Below are 26,141 nucleotides of genomic sequence, written 5' to 3'. Positions count from 1 at the left end.
CATATACAGGCCCGTCTGAAGTTTGCCAATGAACATCTGAATGATTCAGAGGAGAACTGGGTGTAAGTGTTGTTGTCAGATGAGACCAAAATCGAGCTCTTTGGCATCAACTCAACTCGCCGTGTTTGGAGGAGGAGGAATGCTGCCTTATGACCCCAAGAACACCATCCCCACCGTCAAACATGGAGGTGGAAACATTATACTTTGGGGGTGTTTTTCTGCTAAGGGGACAGGACAACTTCACCGCATCAAAGGAACGATGGACGGGGCCATGTACCGTCAAATCTTGGGTGAGAACCTCCTTCCCTCAGCCAGGGCATTGACAATGGGTCGTGGATGGGTATTCCAGCATGACAATGATCCAGCACACACGGCCAAGGCAACAAAGAAGTGGCTCAAGAAGAGGCACATTAAGTTCCTGGAGTGGCCTAGCCAGTCTCCAGACCTTAATCCCATAGAAAATATGTGGAGGGAGCTGAAGGTTTGAGTTGCCAAACGTCAGCCTCGAAACCTTAATGACTTGGAGAAGATCTGCAAAGAGGAGTGGAACAAAATTCCTCCTGAGATGTGTGCAAACCTGGTGGCCAACTACAAGAAACGTCTGACCTCTGTGATTGCCAACAAAAGTTTTGCCACCAAGTACTAAGTCATGTTTTGCAGAGGGGTCAACTACTTATTTCCCTCATTATAATGCAAATCAATTCATAAATTTTTTTACATGCGTTTTTCTGGATTTTTTTGTTGTGATTCTGTCTCTCACTGTTCAAATAACCCTACCATTAAAATTATAGACTGATCATGTCTTTGTCAGTGGGCAAACGTACAAAATCAGCAGGGGATCAAATACTTTTTTTCCTCACTGTACATTGCTTCTCTTTAAAACAGGAGTATAGCCTACCTGGCTGGCATGAAAATTAACCACAGGAAAAGTGTTCTCCATTTGCTATTTAAGTGAATAGATGTATAATTTTTTTTCACTGCCCCTGTTTCGAGACAGGTGCATGGTAATGGTCCATTCTAAATAAAATAAAACATATTCACACATATATTATTTAGTATATGTAAAGACAAGATTAAATCAAGAATAGTGTAATGGTGACAATATTAGCCTATCACTTGTGAATGGTATATTATCACTTGTGAATGATGCCCAGCATAAGGCAAACAGTGCATGCTTTTTTAGCAACATTTTCAAATCATAGTTGCACACCTCATGTAGCCTAGCCCATAGGCCTACATGTTTTGATAAGGTTTGTTTCACAAATAAAGTGACCAAATAACTTCTTAAAATTAAGCATATTCATCCGCTTTACAACAGGTGTCGAGCCTAACTGGTATACATACGCAGAGTTTTGGGAAGATCATTTTCACCATAAAAATGCACCTTTTATAATAAAAGCATTACATGCATAATCACATTTGTGTTCACTTTTGAGAATGGTGTTTTCCTGCTAATGGAACATTTGCGCTTATAGCCTACTGCCGTGTGCGCATTGCTGCGCTTGTAATTTGAAGAAATAGCCTAATAGTTTATCAACATTTTAAGCTAAACGTTCTCTTCAGTTGCATCAGGCTTATTGCTTAAAACAGGTTTTTTGATGCTAGCGGTTTTAGTTATGTGGGTTCTATCGCATCCCATCACATCGGGGATAGTAGATTGACATAGGTTAGTGCTTTTGCTGTTCGTTAGTCCTACTCATCTTGTTGGCTGATGAAAAGTAAATGTGGACAGTTCTTCCAATATCTTCAATATGCGCCTCGGAATTGGATAAGGACACGCGCAGTTGCATCCCCGATGTGTCTGTTTTCACTTGTAGCCTGTGAGAAAGACCCGCTCAGGTGACTGAGAGCATTGTGAGTGAGAGGTGCTTCGGCATGCAGCCGGGAGAAGGGAATTATAATTATTATATTCAGCCCAAGGGCACAACGGCCACTGGCTGCAAAAGGCATGGATTTTTCAAGCGGTATTATGGCCACACAAAGGGGGTGCAGCTGGGAAATTCGAGGCATTATCAAGTCCATGTCAAATTGTGAATGAGAGACTGATGACGTGTGTATAGCCTGCGCAAAAAAAACAAAGCAGAGCTCATGCCTTTCATGCAACTTTTTTCAAATCATCATTAGAGTCACATCATGCAGCCTTAGAATGTATAAAACATCAAAACGTATAGCCCAACATTTTCATCACAACCAAAGTTACATGAATAACTCAAAATTAAGCATATAGGAGTACCTGTTTCTTTGTTAACCGCTCAACACAGAATAGCCGCATGTGCGCACTCCCTCAAATCGTTTGGAGAAAACATCCTTTCTATTTTATTCAGCTATGTTCAATTGTATTCTTCATACTATAAAATAATATGAAATAATGCCACGGAATTCTAAGCAAATCTTGTCTGCTAAATGAACTAGTTTTGCCCACAGCCATATGGCATAGCCAGATCAGGGCCTAACATAAGGACAACTCAGAGTATGCTATTCTGTTCTTCTGAAATAGACTACATTTTCTTCATATCATGTTTCTTTAGACCTGTCTAAAATAAATCATGGATTTATTGTGATGGTGTAGGCTATATTACATGAATTTATTAGACTTTTTTAAATGTAGATGTTCCAAAGGTCTGAATCAGTGGCTTGTAGGCTATGCGTGGAAGACAGGAGATGCTAAATGTGTTTATGTTAAGTAACAGTCAATTACCGTGAGACCAGCAATTATTTGCTTGACAATCACCGGCTGACAAAATGTCATGACCGCCACAGCCCTAGATGTGACACTGTTCTTTCACAATAAAGTCCATAATTAGGTGTTTTGTTGATGGTGGTAGAAAACGCTGACTCAGTGTTCAAATCAATTCCAATCAAGTCGGTTGAGATTTGGTGACTAAGACAGACATACAGACACACACACACACACTTTAAACCCCCTATGCTCCTTTGAGACCCCTCTTTTAAAGTCACAGATCTTTTCTTGCAGCCATGGTAGCCAAAATAATGGGCAACTGGGCAGTTTTATACACACATTTTTAGCATGATGGGATGTTAATTGCTTAATTAACTCAGGATCCACACCTGTGTGGAAGCACCTGGTTTCAATATACGTTGTATCCCTTGTGGCGGAATCCTGTACGGAGCCTTCACCGTGCGCTGACACTTTAAGAGCGCATCAGCAGTCAGGAAGGAGGAAATAAAGATGGCTGACACTCTCTGTGTGAGAGCTCTCTGTTGGCGCTGCAGTTTTGACAGTGTGTGCCGCTCTTTGCAGAAGTCTTGTTTATTTCCAGCGTGCTTAGTTTGTAAAGTTTTTAAGTTGATCGCCAGTGTTACTGTTGGGTTTGGAATCTGTGGGACCACTATTGTCTTGTCATTGATCGCATGGATTAGTAGCAACATTGTTGCGAAGCTTTTACCAACAAACCAACAGGGTGTATCGGACGGACAGACGAGTGCAACTGCAAGCCTGGAGTTTACAGCAGACGCTGCACGCCATGGTATGTTAAGTGCTGCTGGACAATTATTGCTTTCAGGACGTAAGTGTGCATTTCAGATTGTGTATTATTTTGGATTATTGATTGAACTATATTGATTTATTTTGGTTCCCATGTTTTTCTGGCCTAGAGTCTTTGGGACATTTTTAAGGCCTTTTTTGTTTTGCCTACACCCACGCAACTTAATACACCCATTCACTCTTTCCTCTGGGAATTAATACAGATTATTGCAAATCATGTGTTGATGACTGGATTCTTTATTGTTGGTTGCCTATGAGTCACTCTAATCCTTATTATTGTATGAGGTATTATTGGTTGGGTTACCCCTGTGCTGTGACGTGTGTTTTTATATGGTGTGTCTTACCCTTTCTCTCCACTGGTTATCTGGCAAACAGGCTACACTCTAGACAGTCTCTTCTGCTGATGTATGTGTGTGTGTGTGTGTGTGTGTGTGTGTGTGTGTGTGTGTGTGTGTGTCTGGTAGCAGTACTCTATCTATCCTACTCTTTTCCTTTCGACAGGGTTAATACCTGCCTGGTGCCCAAATAAAACATCTTTATCTTTACCCCTCTCTAACAATACCACTACAGAACTGGCGCCCGAACAGGGACCCCTGGAGAAAAGCAGCCATGACACCACCCACACAAAGTTGTTGAACCTAATACTGTGTCAATGTGGACACGCGTAATGGAAATTATGACTGGCTTCTGGCTTGCCTATAACCTCTACACCATTACCCACCCCTCAACCTCTTCCTGTTACCCTACCCATACACACTGGGAGAGGTGTCTCTGTGCTCACTGGACAAATGGAACAACCAATGGACACACACCAACAATGCAGTAGAATGCCATTTGCAAACTCAGTGACAGTATGGAGGCTCATCAGAAAGTTGTGCAGCTGAGGTTGGCTCACCTCCGTCAAAATATTATTTGAAGCCGGATGTTCAAGGGAAAATACAAAGTCTCAAAACACTCATAGAAACTAGCCATCATCTCGCCATGACCTATCTTGAGGTGGAACAAAAACAGAGAACATAGGAGTCAGCCTCTGTTGTGAAGGTAGTGTGTTATCTGAAAGATGTTATGGAGGACATGAAGAACTCTCTCACAGGGGAAATACGATTTTTGATTGAACAATCTTAAAAGGAGACCTCTAATGAGATGGAAAAAGCACAGAAGGCCACAGAACTTCAACTGGAGGAGCTTCAGCAGGAGGTAATGCAGTGCTTTTCCCTTCTGGACAAATGCTCTGCACCTCCCTCAGTGTTTACCTCTGCCACTGGCTCTGCCATTAAGGGAATAGGAACAGGTAGCACTAGAGAAAATCCCTCTGAAGACACTGTTAAACAACAGAACTCTCATTTCACCAAGACTCCTTGCCACTGTCATGCCTCCTCTAGAGCGCTCCCTACCTACTTTTTCCCACTTTTGGCAGCCCAGAAGATTATGTTGATCCGCTGCTTTTCCTATCTAACTGTAATGATGTCCTTTCTATCCGGCCTCTTACTGACTTGGAGGTTCTTGTCACCCTCTGCAGTGTTCACCATGGTACAGCAAGAGACTGGTGGGAGATAGCCCGTGAACAGGTGTCAACCTGGGAGTAGTTTGAGAAACTATTCCTCTCAGCCTTCCTCTCAGACGACTATGAGGATGAACTGGAGGAACGGGTTCGTATCAGAGTCCAGGGTGAAGCAGAGCCAATACGGGACTTTGCCTTCTCCTATCGAGTTCTATGTAGGAGATGGAAGGCTGACATTACTGAGCAGGAGATGGTCAAACTCATTCTTAAGAACATTGTTCCCCGCCTTGCCAGTCAAGTTTGTGAACGTGTGCAGAATGTGGATGATCTGGTGCATCTTGGGACCCAGTTTGAGAAGGACTGGAAGCACCACTTCCAAACTCAAAACCATTTTCCCATATCCCGGTATCCCAGCAACTCTCCTGGGGCTAAACCGTCTCAGCCGATTGTGTCCAAGAACCAAGACAAAAGTCCAGTGATGTGCTGGATGTGTAAGGTCCAACATCCTCCAGGTTCATGCCCTCTCTATGGCCAGTGTCAGGATTCAGAAAAAGGACAGAAGACTGAAGTTCCTTGGTCATTTGGTTAATGCAGAAGGTATCCATGCAGATCCAGCCAAAGTTACAGCAGTGCAGGAGTTCCCAATTCCCACATCAGGTGGAAATTAAGGTAGTTGACTGGTTCAGCGTTTCCTGGGTATGGCTGGATGGTACCACAGGTTTGTGCCAGACTTTTCAAAGGTCGCCGAACCAGTGAACTACCTTAAGAAGAAGGGGCTAAATTTCCAATGGTTCATGCATGCCAGAGTGGATTTGAAGCACTCAAAAACAGTCTCCTCACTCCTCCAGTGCTTGGACATCCTAACCTGAATGATCATTTCATAGTGTACACGGATGCAAGTCAAACAGTCTTTGCTCAACAAAGAGGACCTGGAACAAAAGTCATTGCCTATGCACATCGCACCCTTAATTCAGCCTAGAGGAATTATTCAACGACTGAACGGGAGTGCCTCGCTATGGTCTGGGCACTGGAGAAATGTAGCTACTACCTGGAGTCCAAGGTCTTCGCCGTTGTCACAGACCACGCTGCTCTGCAGTGGGTTCTGGCATCAGGCAAGACCAACAGCTGTCTCATTCACTGGTCTATCAGACTCCATAGGTTTGACTTCATCAATGAGTATCGCAAAGGAAAGATTAATGTTGCACCAGATGCCCTCTCTCGGATTACAGAGACTGCCAATGTCTGTATTCCATTGTGCAGCACTTAGACTACCGCTAAGTGTCTGGATGATTATTTCCCTCTGGATGATGAGTGTGTGGAGAGCACAGCAGAATGATGTCGCCATCATGGAGATCCACAAGAGTCTGTCTGAGGAAGACTCGAAGATCCGCTTCAGTGAGAAGTTCAGCATAATTCAGGATAAAATGTATCGAAGAAGTCCAAGAGGAGACGGAACACAGCACCCATTACTTTGTCTTCATCCCCTCTACATTGACTGACCAGATGATCCAGGCTTATCATTCTAACCCCATGAGTGGCCGTCTTGGAGTCTTCAAATCCTATCAAAGATTACAGGAGGTGGTGTACTGGCCAGGCATGTGGGTTGATACCAAGACGTTTGTACAGCAGTGTGAAGTCTGCCAGAAATACAAACCAGACATTGACAGACCTGCCGGGAAACTAAAGCAGACCGTTGTGAACCATCTCAGTTAAATACTGTGAATTGACCTCATGGGGCCTTTTCCTCCCAGCAGGGGGACCTGGAATGAATTCTTATTGGTGGTAGTGGACTACTACACACACTGCGTGTGTGTGTGTGTGTCTGGTAGCGGTACTCTATCTATCCGACTCTTTTCCTTTTGGCAGGGTTAATACCTGCCTGGTGCCCGAACAAATATCTTTACCCCTCTCTAACAATACCGCTACACCCTCCTGTTTCCTTTATTTAGGCAGTTACCTGTATGTTCATGCTTATCAAAAGCAGAATATGTTTCTACAAAAGCAGTTTGGTACTCTATTGAAAGCCCTATTGTTATTAAGTTGTCAATCAAATCTCTCCCAGACAAGTGTGATGGGCTTCCACTCAATTGTGTTGTCTGACACGAACAAAGAGACAAGTTGTGTCATTGTTGATTGATGTCCACATAAATGTATTTTTTAATACTGTCCTGACATAACAGCTGGAGAGAACATTTAGCTTGAAGTCATGTTTTTATGACATGCATTTTTCACAAAGGAAATAGACTTTTACTCGATATGCTGTTTGAAAAATGGCAGTGGTTGCGGATCCGACTTTTCTGGACCTTTGTTCCCGAGCGCTAAAGGTCACGAAGCTTCTGCGCATGTGCAGGTTCTATACTCTACGCACAGTCTCCACTCTACTCATAGAGAACAGGCTACTCTGGTGAATGGTGCTGGTGTAATCTTCAAAGTTACGTTTTAATGACAACTATTACTTTAATTTGTTTTTTAACACAACATATAATATCTTAACAAACTATCTATTCTGGTATATATCTGCTTAATATATTCACGCCTTGTGGGAGATGTTTCCAACACGGAATCTGGAAGCTGTCGAAAGGAGCTTTCAAATGTTCCAGCTGGCTTAAGCTGATTAGTTAATTATGAACATTAACATGTCCATATAGCAAAGGGAAAATGCCAGAGACTGTGCTTTTCAAGTTTCACAAGGTCCCTGCTACAGCACTGAATACATATGGAACTTCTAGCAGTACTACTGTTAGAACAGTATTAAGACTTTAGCTGATTATGCTTTACAGTCCTCAGAAAAGAGATGAACAAAGGAGGAACGGAGTGCTTAAACTCTGCCTCTTAACTTCTGATAGTCTGTTTGTCTGAATATAATCTAGGCATTATGCTGGACTAGTGTAATTATTCATAATGCACCTTTCAGTTTGGTCTTCGTCGTTGTGTCCTTGTACCTAATATCATTAGACAGACGACAGAATGCTTTCTAGTTTGTTATTCAAACTGATATACACTAAATTGCAAACCTTTGACATTTTGATGTACTAAGTGTTTTGATTCAAGTTGCTTGGGAAGAGTGAACGGTTATGAAAGCATTCTCCTCTCCAAGTCACCCATCCAGATTGTTTGGTGATAGTTTAGCAGTGTTGCCGCCCAAGAACAGCATCCCATAAAATAATATTATCCTATTTGTCTAACCAAACTCCCTCATTTTCTATGTACCCCAGCACTGCTTTCCACTGTTTCTCTTTGTACTGCTACTTTAACCTTTCATATAGCCTATTGAGGAGCCCAGTGGTGAGAAAAGTGTTGAAATCATTGTTGTTACAAAGTGAGTGAGCAGAATGCTTGGAGCTGTGGGAATGCATTCCTCTCATCTCCACGGGAAGCTAAACATCGCCATCACTCAATCTCCATAAGACACAGGGATACACTGCTATGACAACACAAACCAAAAAACAGTATAACCCCATTATCTTTGAGATCTTGACCTAATTGATGTGTCTGTGTTAGACTAACAGTGGACTGTGTAGACCATGATAAGCCTCTAGTTAATCCTAGTTAATGGTACTGGGACATTTTCTGAGTTAGTCCCACACCTTTCAGAACCCCCCAACCTCTCTCTAAAATACCCCTAACTGCGCGCGCACACGCACACGCACACACACACAAGATATGCTTGAGACATCTGTGTTTATGTATTCTCAATGTGTTACGCATTCCACTATGAACAGAAACAGGAATTCAAATTTGGTATACCAATAGATGTGCATGTCCGTACTTCATAACTGACTGTTTATTAGTTTCAAAATAGGCCGACCCTACCAACATTCTTGTTTTCATGTGTAAAATGTAAAATAGTATTTTTTAAACAGATACAGCGACAGGTGCTGCTTCCTATTTAGTTGTAAGTGTGGAACCAGAGGAGTTTAAGCAAATTGCTTTCACCTCGGTAGACCAGGTTTAAGCCCCTCTACCCAGCATATCTTATAAGCTTACATGTCCCTGTGGCAAAGGCAAATAATGAAATGTCCATATCAACAATCGAAAATACTGAAGAATGCAGTTCAAACATGAAAAAAGTGTCTCATCAAAATTAAATTCTAGCTTGATAAATCAAATGTATCAAAACGATATTGTCTAGTCTCATGTTCATTCAACAGTAGGCTAACCTGCAAATTGCAAAGGAAAAATACATTTATTTGTAAATTAAGTCCATCTGTCCTTCAGGGTGAACCTCTCAGTGATCAAACCAATCATAGAAAGTGTCAAACTCTTGTCGCCAGGCATCCACAACTTTCATTGTGTCACTGATACGTGCACAGAAGAAATCCATGTCCATTATTTTATCTGCAGAACATGAAGGAGTGCATCAGTTACGTTGAAAATCTCCCCATAGACCATCAGCAGAAAGCCGGTTGATGCCCTTTGACAGCCAGGTATCATAGCCAGAGGCCATCAGCAGCGTTTCATTTTCCTAATTTGGATGATTTTCTATCCCTTCCTCTGATGAAGGTCAGGAAACGCAGGTGTTGGTCTCCCCCTCTGAATTATACCAAGTTTTCCTTGGAAATCCAACTTGGAAAATTGTTTTAGGTGTAGTTATAGTGTCCATTTATCAGGTTGTTTTTGCTAGCTAGCTTCGTTCAGTTCAAGGGATACGAGCGCCAAATTATTTAGATGCCCAAATGTGCAGAGTTTCCCGCAGGCTTACTCACACAACATGTTTAGGCAATACTCATACGTAAAATATGAAATTTGCTCAATGTAATGAATAAAGCCAGGTCTATGGCAAAACAGCCAGGTCTATGCTGACCCTGTCTATCTGGAGTCAGGATCGGCTGCACGCGTCAATGATTTGAATGGATGGGACGGAAGGCATGCATACCCTGGTGCCTTTCCTGAGGAAAAGCACCAGGGTGCAGTTTTAGCAAACTTTTAGATTTTAAGTATAAAAACCACCAGAATCGTTGTGAAATAACATTAGATGACAAAAAAGTGACATTGTTTAATTTAGCTTTTCATAACAGCTTTTTTTTATGCACTGCCTGCCCTGCCTACCCTGACTGCATGTCACTGGCTTTGAGTTGTTTGAGTGAAACAACTGCCATAACAAATCACTTTGCCAGTCTGCTGCAAGGACAACGTCAGCCAGAAATCGGAGAGAACCACCTGCACAATGTCTGGGTCGTCACGCTACTTCAGTTCTGATGTATCCATTTATTCTGGTCTCAACAACCTGCTAAGGTTATAAACAAGCTATAAAGAAATCTCATTTTGCCTGCTCGTTTGTCATCCCTCGGCCCCTTCGTTTTCACAGTTAATTATCTCCAGTACAGTGATAAATATGTGTGGTGCGTGTCTGTGACATCCTGATAATTATACCCAGCTCTGAAGATGTGGAGTGGGGGTGAGAACTAATGCTTGGAAACTTTGAGAGAGAACCAGTTTGGTCTGTATGTAATTGCTCTGCAGATGTTAAACGCAGCGTACTGCACCTTAGTCACGCATCAGTGAGTCTCCACGCTAATGTAGTAGCAACAGCCCTACAGATGTAGGATCTTAATTTGAGCCAGTTTGCTACAGCGGGGAAATAATCGTACAACAACAGGAAATATGAATTATTATGTGGATTATAATTAAGGTCGTGGCTGCGAATACAGAGTTTTTGCCCCCGCCCCGCCCCTCCGGAAACCTCTTTCTCAAAGCTAAGGATCCGGATCACGTTCCCTTCCATTCATGTTTCTCTCTTTACTCACCCTCTTCTGAACCATGATGATGTATCCTATGTCTCTGCCTCATATTTCTGAACAGCTGAAAAAAAAACAAAAAAAACAGCCATTTTAAACTAACATTCCAAAAGAGATACAGTGGGGGAAAAAAGTATTTAGTCAGCCACCAATTGTGCAAGTTCTCCCACTTAAAAAGATGAGAGGCCTGTAATTTTCATCATAGGTACACGTCAACTATGACAGACAAAATGAGATTTTTTTTTCTCCAGAAAATCACATTGTAGGATTTTTTTATGAATGTATTTGCAAATGATGGTGGAAAATAAGTATTTGGTCAATAACAAAAGTTTCTCAATACTTTGTTATATACCCTTTGTTGGCAATGACACAGGTCAAACGTTTTCTGTAAGTCTTCACAAGGTTTTCACACACTGTTGCTGGTATTTTGGCCCATTCCTCCATGCAGATCTCCTCTAGAGCAGTGATGTTTTGGGGCTGTCGCTGGGCAACACGGACTTTCAACTCCCTCCAAAGATTTTCTATGGGGTTGAGATCTGGAGACTGGCTAGGCCACTCCAGGACCTTGAAATGCTTCTTACGAAGCCACTCCTTCGTGCCCGGGCGGTGTGTTTGGGATCATTGTCATGCAGAAAGACCCAGCCACGTTTCATCTTCAATGCCCTTGCTGATGGAAGGAGGTTTTCACTCAAAATCTCACGATACATGGCCCCATTCATTCTTTCCTTTACCCGGATCAGTCGTCCTGGTCCCTTTGCAGAAAAACAGCCCCAAAGCATGATGTTTCCACCCCCATGCTTCACAGTAGGTATGGTGTTCTTTGGATGCAACTCAGCATTCTTTGTCCTCCAAACACGACGAGTTGAGTTTTTACCAAAAAGTTCTATTTTGGTTTCATCTGACCATATGACATTCTCCCAATCCTCTTCTGGATCATCCAAATGCACTCTAGCAAACTTCAGACGGGCCTGGACATGTACTGGCTTAAGCAGGGGGACACGTCTGGCACTGCAGGATTTGAGTCCCTGGCGGCGTAGTGTGTTACTGATGGTAGGCTTTGTTACTTTGGTCCCAGCTATAACTACTACTTTGACTGCCTGTCTGCCCCCTGCTTAGCCAATGTTTGCAATGATGGTGTGAAATAATATTAATTAGAGTGCTTGTGTTTGATATGCTGCATGTAACTCACCACTTGAGTTTTGCATTGGGGCAAAAAACTGTGTTTAACACACACAGGCCCTAAATTGCTATTTTGTTTCTCAATGATCATGCAAGTATCACACAAGTAGCTCTTCCACCTCTGGGCAGCCGAATGTTGTAGGCAGCCGAGCGTGGATCCGGACCGGTAACCAGAGTCTGATAATGGACAAGTTAATTTTGCATCGCCCGGTGCCCCAAAATGTAAATAGCTGCATGTACCCTAACTCCTCTCCTGAAAAAAGTAAATGAAAGTGGGCTTATGCTTAATAGCCTACTGAGGCATGGAATGCAATAGTTCGAAAAATGTCGACCATGTCTTTTGTGTACATGATGACATTTTTGGCAAAACCAGAAACATTGATCAAGGAGGGGGATTGGGGGAAGCAGCAGAGGAGCACTGAGCAGCAGCTACGTGTAGGCAGCGGAGTGAGCTCAGCTACTGTACATTAAAAAAATCTGAAAGGAGGGGAAGTGTAGTGGGCAGCAGCTACGTAAAATAAAAATAAAAACTGCACATGCTCAGAAATCTCCATCTTTAGCTATTGCAAATAGGGTTCCAGAAAATCTGGTACCGCAGGCACCATAATTAATAGACATTTATGTAGGTTTGAAAAAATCAAGTCTGACATTTCAAAATGGAAATTACAAACTTCACAAGTATTTTTCAATCTCAAATACACTACAAGTTTTGAATTTCCTGCATTGCAGGAAAGTTGCCCTGCAACAGGGTGATCAAATTAAGATCCTACATCTGTAGCTGTACAACTGCCCTGCTGGCTATTTGCTAATCTAGTGGGTTGGACTGTGTGCCTGTCAGATTAATGTGTGTCATAATGGAGTAAGGGACCATAGGCCGCCCTGTCATAATTGTCAAGAGTGCAAAGGGATCTGGTCCAGCAGGGAATTGGAGCAGAAAAGGACAATAAACCGTTTCAAAACAAGGGAATGATTGGATCACTGATGGTGTCTCCATTACTGCTGAGATTGATGCATTGAGAGGAATGTTTATGATTGATGTGCTTTTAAATCTTAATGTGGGTGAAAGCATAGGTACAGTATGTCTTTAATCGCATATCATTAGCAGTACATTTCTTAAAGGAGAAGTTTACCCAAAATCCAGAAACTCCCAAGTGAGTATATTGAAACTAGTTCAGTGGAGTCTACCCTCTCCCCCTTGCTTTGCCTGTAGTGCTGTACTGAAAAAATGGGTCATATGACTAGTGACGTTGCTGGTTGCAGGCCTTGCTCTGCTCCATTGTCAGTGAATTCATGATTCAGAAATCTGCAAAATGAGGACAATTTCGTTGTTTTATTGAAAGTGTACAACCGAATGACCTATTTTTGTCTATTGGTTTTGAGTCAGGAAATGTGCACTTTCCACCTAAAACATTTGCGATTATTTTATATCATTATTTTATAGCCGACTGCCACCGCAGCGGAGATGGGTAACAATGCTGCATGTGCGCTCTCGGGGGAATCCCTGCTATGTAGAAATTGCAAGATATGCCCTTATTCACAGATGCAAGTTTTGTTTGGCGGAGAAGTGAAGACAGCAGTAAACGACAACCTACAAATAAGTCTGACAACAAAATACTCGCGAGTGATGAAGAACACTACTGGAGGGGTGCCGATGGTGTCGTCGAACCTTATTTATTTGAAACTGAGTATTCAGACTAAGAATTTAGGCAAACTGAGCTTCAGATGGCCACCACAGCTCTAGCCACCGAAGCCGTACTACTGCTGGACCACAGCCCCAACCCATCCCTGGATCAACACAGACTGGTGGTGCAGTTGTGGCAATTGGTCTCCAATGCCACGGATGAGGAATGTTTGTGCTGCAGAGAGTTTGAATACGGTGACTACAATTCTTACAGAAATGGAGGAGCATAATGATGATGAGGAGCAGTTAGCTTGCAGTTAGCCCACATAAACTCTGGTGTCAAGGATTTTTTTTCATATTCCAAAAAGGAATTGGAGACACACCACTGTTCCAGCTCTGCCAAATGGACAGTTATCTAATGAGTTAGTAGCTGCGCTAAACTCAGTGGTGGAAAAAGTACCCAATTGTCATACTTGAGTAAAAGTAAAGATACCTTAATATTTGAATAAGTGTGGCGTTAAGTGAGTGAGAAAGGAAATGGTTGCATATCCCAGAACCAACGTGTATCTGTGAGCAGGGGTTGTGAGAGAGAGCTTTCAATATTGTGCAGATGAGGGATATACATTTTAAAATAAAGTCTAATCTATTATTTTATTGTCCTATCATGATGGAACGATCCCCAACCCTATATCCTAGCCACCCACCTGAGTAACCCATACACCAAAGAGAAGTCCCCATCTGTTTTATGGACCTGCTGTGAGTTGCCTATATGCAGCCAAAACAGAAAGATAAATGCGGTCAGAGACCTACTTGAGCAGCACCGCCCCCTCAAGATTCTGAGCCTGTCTGGCAGGGTTGGTCCTACAAAGCCAGAGCCCCTGATGGGAGAGCATAATATACAAGGAAATTCTCAAAGCTGCTAATGAGAACCTTGACGACCTTGTACCTAGCCGGTGGGGATTCCGGTGGGGTACCCCACCCAGGTAGTGGCAGTGCTGGCAACACTGGCTGCAGTAACCCCTTGGGAGGGGGTCACACTCCGACAATCAGAGGGGGCTAATTATTGAGGCACAAAATAATCAAAGGTCTGACTGCACAGAGATGCTTGGGAAAAATGGTTACAACGGGGTACCAGAGTAGTTGTGTCTCAGGTGAAGAGGGTGGATCTGATCTCCATCACCTAGGACTTGACATAGATTAAATTGATTAATCAAATCTCACATTGTTGTCCATTTTTGCTCAATCTTGCATGCTTTCTCAAACAGCTGTAACTGTATATGCATTCGTAAATCAGGTCCTTTCTTGAGTTGGGCTCTGGGATGTAACAACCATTGAGCATCTGATCTTATGATTGATTGTGGAGGAAAGGGGTTGAGTGTGTTAGAGTATGTGCGTGTATGTTTATCCCACATCTGTTGCAAGGGGGTAAGGATGTTAGGGAGGATATAGGATGAACCACAATAATTGTTTGCTAAAATAATAATTGCTTGTCAAAAATGTAATGTAAAACAATGGCTATCCGGGTTATAGGTTAAAATCCTATGCATGAACTGCCGACATTATTACACATATTAATCCATAATGATGGAAAATAAGATATGCAAGATATTTGAATGCATATATATTTTTAAATAGCTATATATATATATATTGAGGAGAGAGCATTGGAAATGCTTTTGGCGGTTGACCTGCTTCTGTTTTGTGGGTGGCACTGTGTGCTGTTTAATAATTTAATAACCTTCTCCCATGGGCAAAGAAACTCAAAAGGGGTGATGATATTAATTAACAGTAATTTCGATCCGAATGTGCAAATTGTCCAAACAGATATGCAAGGTAGATGGATTATTTTAAATATGTTATTGGACCATAAACAGATATGGCTCATTAACCTTTACGGACCAAATAATGATGATCCACACTTCTTTAACAATATATATAATAAATTGTCAACTCTGCAAGCAATTCAAGACTCTATTATTATTGTGGTCCTCTGTAGCTCAGCTCGTAGAGCACGGCGCTTGTAACGCCAGGGTAGTGGGTTAGATCCCCGGGACCACCCATACACAAAAAATGTATGCACACATGACTGTAAGTCGCTTTGGATAAAAGCGTCTGCTAAATGGCTTATTATTATTATTATAATTATTATTATTATTATGGTGGGAGATTATAATACCGTTTTAAATAGCTCAATGGACCATAAAGGAAATCACACTACAAACAATCACCCTCATGCTCATTGCGTTCATCCACCTCTGGCCTGCTGGCTCCCCTTCCTCTGCGGAAGCATAGTTCCCGCTCAGCCCAGTCAAAACTGTTCGCTGCTCTGGCACCCCAATGGTGGAACAAGCTCCCTCACGACGCCAGGACAGCGGAGTCACTCACCACCTTCCGGAGACATTTGAAACTCCACCTCCTTTAAGGAATACCTGGGATAGGATAAAGTAATCCTTCTACCCCCCCCCCCCTAAAAAAAAAAATAGATATTGTAAAGTGGTTATCCCACTGGCTATAGGGTGAATGCACCTAATTTGTAAGTCGCTCTGGATAAGAGCGTCTGCTAAATGACGTAAATGTAAATGTAAAATGTTAAGGAAATCGTGAATGTCATGGATACATTAGAACTAGTAGATATATGGAGGCTTAAATATCCTGATCTAGTGAGATATACCGTGGGGGGAAAAAAGTATTTAGTCAGCCACCAATTGTGCAAGTTCTCCCACTTAAAAAGATGAGAGAGGCCTGTCATTTTCATCATAGGTACACGTCAACTATGACAGACAAATTGAGAGAAAAAAATCCAGAAAATCACATTGTAGGATTTTTAATGAATTTATTTGCAAATTATGGTGGAAAATAAGTATTTGGTCACCTACAAACAAGGTGGCTCTCACAGACCTGTAACTTCTTCTTTAAGAGGCTCCTCTGTCCTCCACTCGTTACCTGTATTAATGGCACCTGTTTGAACTTGTTATCAGTATAAAAGACACCTGTCCACAACCTCAAACAGTCACACTCCAAACTCCACTATGGTCAAGACCAAAGAGCTGTCAAAGGACACCAGAAACAAAATTGTAGACCTGCACCAGGCTGGGAAGACTGAATCTGCAATAGGTAAGCAGCTTGGTTTGAAGAAATCAACGGTGGGAGCAATTATTAGGAAATGGAAGACATACAAGACCACTGATAATCTCCCTCGATCTGGGGCTCCACGCAAGATCTCACCCCGTGGGGTCAAAATGATCACAAGAATGGTGAGCAAAAATCCCAGAACCACAAGGGGGGACCTAGTGAATGACCTGCAGAGAGCTGGGACCAAAGTAACAAAGCCTACCATCAGTAACACACTACTCCGCCAGGGACTCAAATCCTGCATTGCCAGACGTGTCCCCCTGCTTAAGCCAGTACATGTCCAGGCCCGTCTGAAGTTTGGGAGAATGTCATATGGTCAGATGAAACCAAAATAGAACTTTTTGGTAAAAACTCAACTCATCGTGTTTGGAGGACAAAGAATGCTGAGTTGCATCCAAAGAACACCATACCTACTGTGAAGCATGGGGGTGGAAATTTCATGCTTTGGGGCAGTTTTTCTGCAAAGGGACCAGGACGACTGATCCGTGTAAAGGAAAGAATGAATGGGGCCATGCATCGTGAGATTTTGAGTGAAACCTCCTACCATCAGCAAGGGCATTGAAGATGAAACGTGGCTGGGTCTTTCAGCATGACAATGATCCCAAACACACCGCCCGGGCAACGAAGAAGTGGCTTCGTAAGAAGCATTTCAAGGTCCTGGAGTGGCCTAGCCAGTCTCCAGATCTCAAGCCCATAGAAAATATTTGGAGGGAGTGGAAAGTCTGTGTTGCCCAGTGACAGCCCCAAAACATCACTGCTCTAGAGGAGATCTGCATGGAGGAATGGGCCAAAATACCAGCAACAGTGTGTGAAAACCTTGTGAAGACTTACAGAAAACGTTTGACCTGTGTCATTGCCAACAAAGGGTATATAACAAAGTATTGAGAAACTTTTGTTATTGACCAAATACTTATTTTCCACCATAATTTGCAAATAAATTCATTAAAAATAGTTGACGTGTACCTATGATGAAAATTACAGGCCTCTCTCATCTTTTTAAATGGGAGAACTTGCACAATTGGTGGCTGACTAAATACTTTTTTTCCCCACTGTACATTACTCTTACTGAATTTCCACGTGGGCGAGGATATTGGAAATGTAATCAAAGCCTATTGGATGATATCTTGTTTTTAACTAGGACAGAGGAATTCATAACTGATTTTTTCCGACATAACATAGGTACAGCAAATCCCCTTATTGTATGGGACACCTTTAAATGTGCCTTTAGAGGCCATCAATTCAGTACTCATCTCGAAAACAAAAGCAATTTAGGTCAAAAGAGTCCACACTAACAAAGGAAATACAGTGGGGAGATTTGATACACTGCCAATTTTGCAGGTTTTCCTACTTACAAAGGTCTGATTTTTAAGTAATTAATTTGCATTTTATTGCATGACATAAGTATTTGATACATCAGAAAAGCAGAACTTAATATTTGGTACAGAAACCTTTGTTTGCAATTACAGAGATCATACGTTTCCTGTAGGTCTTGACCAGGTTTGCACACACTGCAGCAGGGATTTTGGCCCACTCCTCCATACAGACCTTCTCCAGATCCTTCAGGTTTTGGGGCTGTCGCTGGGCAATACGGACTTTCAGCTCCCTCCAAAGATTTTCTATTGGGTTCAGGTCTGGAGACTGGCTAGGCCACTCCAGGACCTTGAGATGCATCTTACGGAGCCACTCCTTAGTTGCCCTGGCTGTGTGTTTCGGGTCGTTGTCATGCTGGAAGACCCAGCCACGACCCATCTTCAATGCTCTTACTGAGGGAAGGAGGTTGTTGGCCAAGATCTTGCGATACATGGCCCCATCCATCCTCCCCTCAATACGGTGCAGTCGTCCTGTCCCCTTTACAGAAAAGCATCCTTTGCAGAAAAGTTTCCACCTCCATGCTTCACGGTTGGGATGCTGTTCTTGGGGTTGTGCTCATCCTTCTTCTTCCTCCAAACACGGCGTGTGGAGTTTACACCAAAAAGCTCTATTTTTGTCTCTATTTGAAAAGGAAATAATCTCCCAAATATCACTATTTCTAAATCAAGCCATAGAAAGCTGGTTGCAATTTCAATTTAATCCTCCAGAAATGACAGACAAACTTAGAATTGTTCTATTTAAATTATTATATAAAATTATTGCTACCAATAGAAAGTTATTTATATGGGGGATACAATCTTCCCAGCTCGGCAGATTTTGCTGCGAAGAGACAGAATCATTAGATCATTTGTTTTGATACTGTCCATTTGTAGCTTGTTGCAATATTTACCTGGAGCTAACCCTGCAGATAGCACTACTGGGTAATCTGAAAAGTCATAGTCAATCGATCAATAATATAATAATACTTTTAGCACAAATGTATATATTCAATTTACGATCTGTAGAAACAATGAGAATAGAAAGGTTCAGAACTTTTGGAAAAACATCACAGTACAGTTGAAAAATATATGGCAAATCGAAATCCAATATGGATGGTGTTAAGAGATAGATGGGAGGTGTTGAATGGAGCTGAAGGATGGGACTAATAACAACAACTAATAACAACAAGATAACTAATGTAAAGCATACTGTGTCCATACTAATATATAGGTTATAGGTTGAGAGCTTTTGTGAAAGAGCACAGTTAGAAAAATATGGCATATAGAAGCAAACCAGATGGACATCATGAAAATCATCAGAGGAAGTTCAGGAGTAAAAACAAACCAAATATAATTATTGTAGAATTTGACTGTGTCCATAAAATGTATATAGTATGTATGGGCTGGAAGAAGAGGCCTAAGCGTTGTTGTTCACTAGTTTACTCCAATTAGGGAAAGGGTGGTGGGGTGGGAAAGTAATGAAGGGCAATATAATTTAAAAAAGGATATGTGTGTGTGTGTGTGTGTGTGTATGGATGTATGTTTATGTGTGTGTGTGTATATACAGTTGAAGTCGGAAGTTTACATGCACTTAGGTTGGAGTCATTAAAACTTGTTTTTCCACCACTCCACGAATTTCTTGTTAACAAACTATAGTTTTGGCAAGTCGGTTAGGACATCTACTTTGTGCATGACACAAGTAATTTTTCCAACAATTGGTTACAGATAGATTATTTCACTTATAATACACTGTATCACAATTACAGTGGGTCAGAAGTTTACATACACTACGTTCACTGTGCCTTTAAACAGCTTGAAAAATGATATCATGGTTTAGAAGCTTCTGATAGGCTAATTGACATAATTTGAGTCAATTGGAGGTGTAGCTGTGGATGTATTTCATGGCCTACCTTCAAATTCAGTGCCTCTTTGCTTGACATCATGGGAAAATCAAAAGAAGTCATCCAAGACCTCAGTAAAAACATTGTAGACCTCCACAAGTCTGGTTCATCCTTGAGAGCAATTTCCAAACACCTGAAGGTACCACGGTCATCTGTACAAACAATAGTACGCGAGTATAAACACCATGGGACCACGCAGCCGTTATACCGTTCAGGAAGACGCGCTCTGTCTCCTAGAGATGAATGTACTTTGGTGCGAAAAGTGCAAATAAATCCCAGAACAGCAGCAATGGACCTTGTGAAGATGCTGGAGGAAATAGGTACAAAAGTATCTATATCCACAGTAAAACTAGTCCCTATATCGTCATAACCTGAATGGCCGCTCAGCAAGGAAGAAGCCACTACTCCAAATCCGCCATAAAAAAGCCAGACTATGGTTTGCAACTGCACATGGGGACAAAGATCTTACTTTTTGGAGAAATGTTCTCTGGTCTGATGAAACAAAATTAGAACTGTTTGGCCATAATGACCATCGTTGTGTTTGGAGGAAAAATGGGGTGACGTGCAAGCCGAAGAACACCATCCCAACCGTGAAGCACGGGGGTGGCAGCATCATGCTGTGGGGGTGCTTTGCTGCAGGAGGGACTGGTGCACTTAACAAAATAGATGGCATCATGAGGGAGGAAAATTATTTGGATATATTGAAGCAACATCTCAAGACATCAGTCTGGAAGTTAAAGCTTGGTCGCAAATGGGTCTTCCAAATGGACAATGACCCCAAGCATACTTCCAAAGTTGTGGCAAAATGGCTTAAGGACAACAAAGTCAAGGTATTGGAGTGGCCACCACAAAGCCCTGACCTCAAAATTCACCCAACCTATTGTGGGAAGCTTGTGGAAGGCTACTCAAAACATTTGACCCAAGTTAAACAATTTAAAGGCAATGCTACCAAATACTAATTGAGTGTATGTAAACTTCTGACCCACTGGGAATGTGATGAAAGAATTAAAAGCTGAAATAAATAATTATCTCTACTATTATTCTGACATTTCACATTCTTAAAATAGTGGTGATCCCAACTGACCTAAGACAGATAATCTTTACTAGGATTAAATGTCAGGAATTGTGAAAAACTGAGTTTAAATGTATTTGGTTAAGGTGTATGTAATCTTCCGACTTCGTATGTATGTATGTATGTATGTATGTATGTATGTATGTATGTATGTATGTATGTATGTATGTATGTATGTATGTATGTATGTATGTATGTATGTATGTATTTGCGAGGGGAAAAATAACATATGGGGGATTGGAAGTGATGCAGACAATTACATTGATGGAAGTTACAATATATCTGAAATATTAAAGCTGATCTACCCCCTAAAAAAAAAAAAAAAAAGATGCCTTAATAGAAAATGGCTCGAGTAAAAGTGAAAGTCACCCAGTAAAATACTACTTGAGTGAAAGTATATGGTTTTAAATATACTTAAGTATCAAAAGTAAAAGAATACATCATTTTAACATTCCTTATATTAAGCAAACCAGACGGCACAAATTCTTTTAAATTGTTTTTATTTACAGATAGCCAAGGGCACACAGCAATACTCAAACATAATTTACAAATGAAGCAGTTGTGTTTAGTGAGTCCGCCAGATCAAATACAGTAGGGATGACTATGGATGTTCTCTTGATAAGTGCGTGAATTGAACCATTTTCCTGTCCTGCTAAGCATTCAAAATGTAATCAGTACTTTCGGGTGTCAGAGAAAATGTATGGAGTAAAAAGTGCATTATTTTCTTTAGGAATGTAGTGGAGTAAAAGTCAAAAATATAAATAGTAAAGTACAGATACCCCCAAAAACGTAGTACTTTAAAGTATTTCTACTGTAGTACTTTACACCAAAGGCTAAATGTTACTTTATTGAATGATTGCTTATCATAAACCTCTATGACCGGGACCGTTATCCCAAAACACTAATATAGCCTATGTTTATTTATCACATTGATTTTGGGATATTCTATTCTGCTACATAAGGTGACACAATGGCTATCCCCCCCGACATCATAAATACATAGCTCATAGCTTACATATGCTAACCTGTATAGCACCTACAGTATATGTCTACATGATATGTAGATAACGCTATAAAAACACCTTGAACGTCAAGAATCAGGCTTTGTATTTTGGCACTGCGCCAGCTCCGGTCCATGAAAATACAATAGCAACAGCTGTATCTTTTAGTATCCTTCGGGTTTCTGTCCCCATGATTTCAGATTGCATATCTCGTTCATATGCATCGTCGCTGAAGTGCTTGCTACACACAAGCAGTGATGCAAGGTTGCCTGCTTGAGTATTTACATCGTCTTAACTACACTGAACAAAAATATAAACCCAACATGTTAAGTGTTGGTCCCATGTTTCATGAGCTGAAATAAAAGATCCCAGAAATGTTCCATACGCACAAAAAGCTTATTTCTCTAAAATGTTTAGCACACATTTATTTACAACCCTGTTAGTGAGCATTTCTTCTTTGCCAAGATAATCCATCCACCTGATAGGTGTGGCATATCAAGAAGTTGATTAAACAGGATGAGCATTACCCAGTTGCACCTTGTGCTGGGGACAATAAAAGGCCACTCTAGAATGTGCAGATTTGTCACACAACACAATGCCACAGATGTCTCAAGATTTGAGGGATCGTGCAATTGGCATGCTGACAGCAGGAATGTCCACCAGAGCTGTTGCCAGAGAATTGAATGTTAATTTCTCTACCATAAGCTGCATCCAACGTCGTTTTAGAGAATTTGGCAGTATGTCCAACCGGCCTCACAACCACTGACCTCGTGTAACCCTGCCAGCCCAAGACCTCCACATCCCACTTCTTCTACTGCGGGATCGTCTGAGACCAGCCACCCGGACAGCTGATGAAACTGTGGGTTTGCACAACCGAAGAGTTTCTGCACAAACTGTCAGAAACAGTCTCAGGGAAGCTCATCGGTGTGTTCGTCGTCCTCACCAGGGTCTTGACCTGACTGCAGTTCTGTGTCGTCAATGGGCAAATGCTCACCTTCAATGGCCACTGGCATGCTGGAGAAGTGTGCTCTTCACGGATGAATCCCAGTTTCAACTGTACCGGGCAGATGGCAGTTGTGTGGGCGAGCGGTTTGCTGATGTCAACGTTGTGACCAGAGTGCCCCATGGTGGCGGTGGAGTTATGGTGTGGGCAGGCATAAGCTACGGACAACGAACACAATGGCATTTTATTGATGGCAATTTGAACGCACAGAGATACCGTGACGAGATCCTGAGGCCCATTGTCGTGTCATTCATCTGCCGTCATCACCTCATGTTTCAGCATGATAATGCTCGGCCCCATGTCGCAAGGATCTGTACACAATTCCTGGAAGCTGAAAATGTCCCATGGCCTGCATACTCACCAGACATGTCACCCATTGAGCACGTTTGGGATGCTCTGGATCGACGTGTACGACAGCATGTTCCAGTTCCTGCCAATATCCAGCAACTTCGCACAGCCATTGAAGAGGAGTGGGATAACATTCCACAGGCTACAATCAACAGCCTGATCAACTCTATGCGACGGAGATGTGTTGCGCTGCATGAGGCAAATGGCGGTCACACCAGATACGGACTGCTTTTCTGATGCACGCCCCTACTTTTTTTTTTTTTTTTTAAGGTATCTGTGACGAACAATTGACATTTCCTTATATGAACTGTAACTCAGTAGAATATTTCAAATTGTTGCATGTTGCGTTTAGATTTTTGTTCAGTGTATTTCAAATTGCTACTAACCATCTTCGGCCTCTCTCCGTATATTGTATCGGAAAACAGTGACATTTTTTGCTTCTTCCCTTGATTTATTGTGTGAAGTGCAGCTAGGGACCGAACACCAGCTTGCTCTTGTTGCCATCTCTTTTTCCACTTTGCGTAACTAACTTTACCTGCGATTTATAATTGATCAACTTTCCCACCAGCCTCACCCCCCCTGGATCCAGCAACATCACAAGTCACGTTACCCTTTTTTGCAGCTGTTTCAGTACAGCACTACACAGAGAGAGAGAGAGGGGGAGAGGGCAAACTCTACTGAACTAGTTTTAATGTATTGCATCACTACGGAGTTTCTGGATTTGGGGTAAACGTTTCCTTTAAATAGACTGAAGGAAGACAACTGTAGAGTGAATGGTGGGGTTAGAAGGACTAAGTCAAGTTGCAATGTAATGCTTGGCTCACAATATGTAATGCACGTAATAGGGTTGAATACCGGTGACCAGGATACTGAGATTTCCCAACCAAACTCCTTCCCATTTTCGGAGAGATGAGAACCGGGACCAATAATATACAATTTCTTTGCAGTAAAAATACAAAATATGCACGTACGAATAGCTGCAGGAAATGAACATACCAACTATCTGGCATCATTTATACATTAGACCAGTCATCACAACGCTAGCAGCCTATTACTCAACATAAAGTCCCCTATAGAAAACATAATTTACTTGCATGACTTCTTTAAATATATTGATGACTAATACGTATAGGCTACACGCAACCTCTCGACGCAGTTGGGCAATCGCCATCTCACATTCACAAATCTCCTAACTTTAGCTGTGTGGCGCTGGCAGAGGCTCCAAAATATAAACTACGGCACTAACTGCACCTAAACTATATTGAAACTAATTTCACACACATTATAATAGATGTAGCCTAAAGACAATATTATATTGACAATAGTCAGATGGGTGACAATATCAATTGTGAATGAACAGTGCAGCGTTTGTAGGCTAATTTACACCGAGGCAGGGAATGGAGCAAATGCTTCTTCTTACCGAAAAGCGTTTTTCTTTTTTTTTTATCTTCCTACAGAGTTGCATGCAAGAGCACGGGCCTGACTAGTCAGATTAAGGGGGGGAATTTATCAACCGCGGCGCTATCCATGGTTCCGACTCTCCCGCTTTTGCTTATCTGTGTATTTAGCGCAGTATCAGATATGCCACAAAAAGCGGGTTATCATTTAAGTAAAAGCCATGACAAGGTTTCCAAATTCCCCTGACAGCCAGATGCAAGGGGAGAGAAAAGGACTTAACAAGCTGGCTGACATCTTCCAGTCAAAGGTAGGCTCAATCGAAATGCATTTTACCAGTGTGCCAATAGTGCTTCATAGGCCTATATTAAAGCTAGGCTACATCAATGAAATAGTGTGGTGACTTTAAGAGAACCTTGAGTTGATTTAAATTGCAGCAAATACAACAAGAACCCATTTCCTTTGTATATTTATACATTTACAGTGCTATAATGATATGTTTTATATTTTTCTGGTATTATATGCTTTTAAATGGCATTTCCGGTTCTTACAGGAATATCCGGTAGGGGCTTGCAAATTTCTCGGGAAGGAAAAATGTTATATTTTCGGGAAAGTATTCAACTTTTGCAGATGATGTAAATTGAATGAGATTATTTTATGCAGATGAGTTGAGTTTGGAAGCTGCAGGCTATTTATAATATGAAAACATGTTAATGACAGGAAAGAAGCACGTTGTATCCAAACTAGGGTTGTAAAGGGAGGGTATATTACTGTAAACTTTTTAAGTTCACCAGTAAACTACCAGAATTTTGGTAACTTCCAAGGATTTTATGTAATTCTTCACATCTAGTGGCCCCTTTTGGGTACTTCAGATTATCACAGGTTTCTGTAATTATCTCTGGCCCTCTCTGTGCCCTTATCACATGTAAAATATATGAAATAATTAAATAAGATGTAAACCGTTATCCTAAATATAAACCAACTTAGTGAATACCCTTGGTCTTTATTATGAGGATTTCAGCATGAAATATCATTTTTTTCTTTTTACACACTTATCTATTTTACTAGGTCAATATGTATTTGTTAATGTTTTACTATATATTAATAAATTTTTAAAAAGTTATTCGAGTATACGTTTCCAGAATTACACTAGATTGCCATGTATTTTCTGTTAATTACCAAAATTGCGGAAGATTACGGTGACTTTGACTCTTAAGGGCAACAGTGTTTTTGGAACTCATTCAAGTAAAAGTGAGCTGAGTGGCTAATGGGGGAAAAATACATGGCGTGGCATGTATTTCACACATGAAAGTGAGATGTTAGAAGGAACACTAGCCAACATTAAAGCTAGGCTGTCATATCCTTTGGAATTTCATACAATTCAAGTCTACTTCCT

The 26,141-nt window shown here is 41.5% G+C and overlaps 1 protein-coding gene across 3 annotated transcripts in view; it reads left to right on the top strand.

Moving 5' to 3' along the window:
• Positions 1–26,141, top strand: part of LOC121550311 (EGF-like repeat and discoidin I-like domain-containing protein 3) — a 301,126-nt gene that overhangs the window by 245,504 nt on the left and 29,481 nt on the right. The window lies entirely within an intron of this gene.

Source organism: Coregonus clupeaformis, chromosome 18 (genome assembly GCF_020615455.1).
Source record: "Coregonus clupeaformis isolate EN_2021a chromosome 18, ASM2061545v1, whole genome shotgun sequence".
Lineage (NCBI taxonomy): Eukaryota > Metazoa > Chordata > Actinopteri > Salmoniformes > Salmonidae > Coregonus > Coregonus clupeaformis.
Note: the sequence above shows the minus strand (reverse complement) of the source record. Positions and strands in the feature narration are given on the sequence as shown.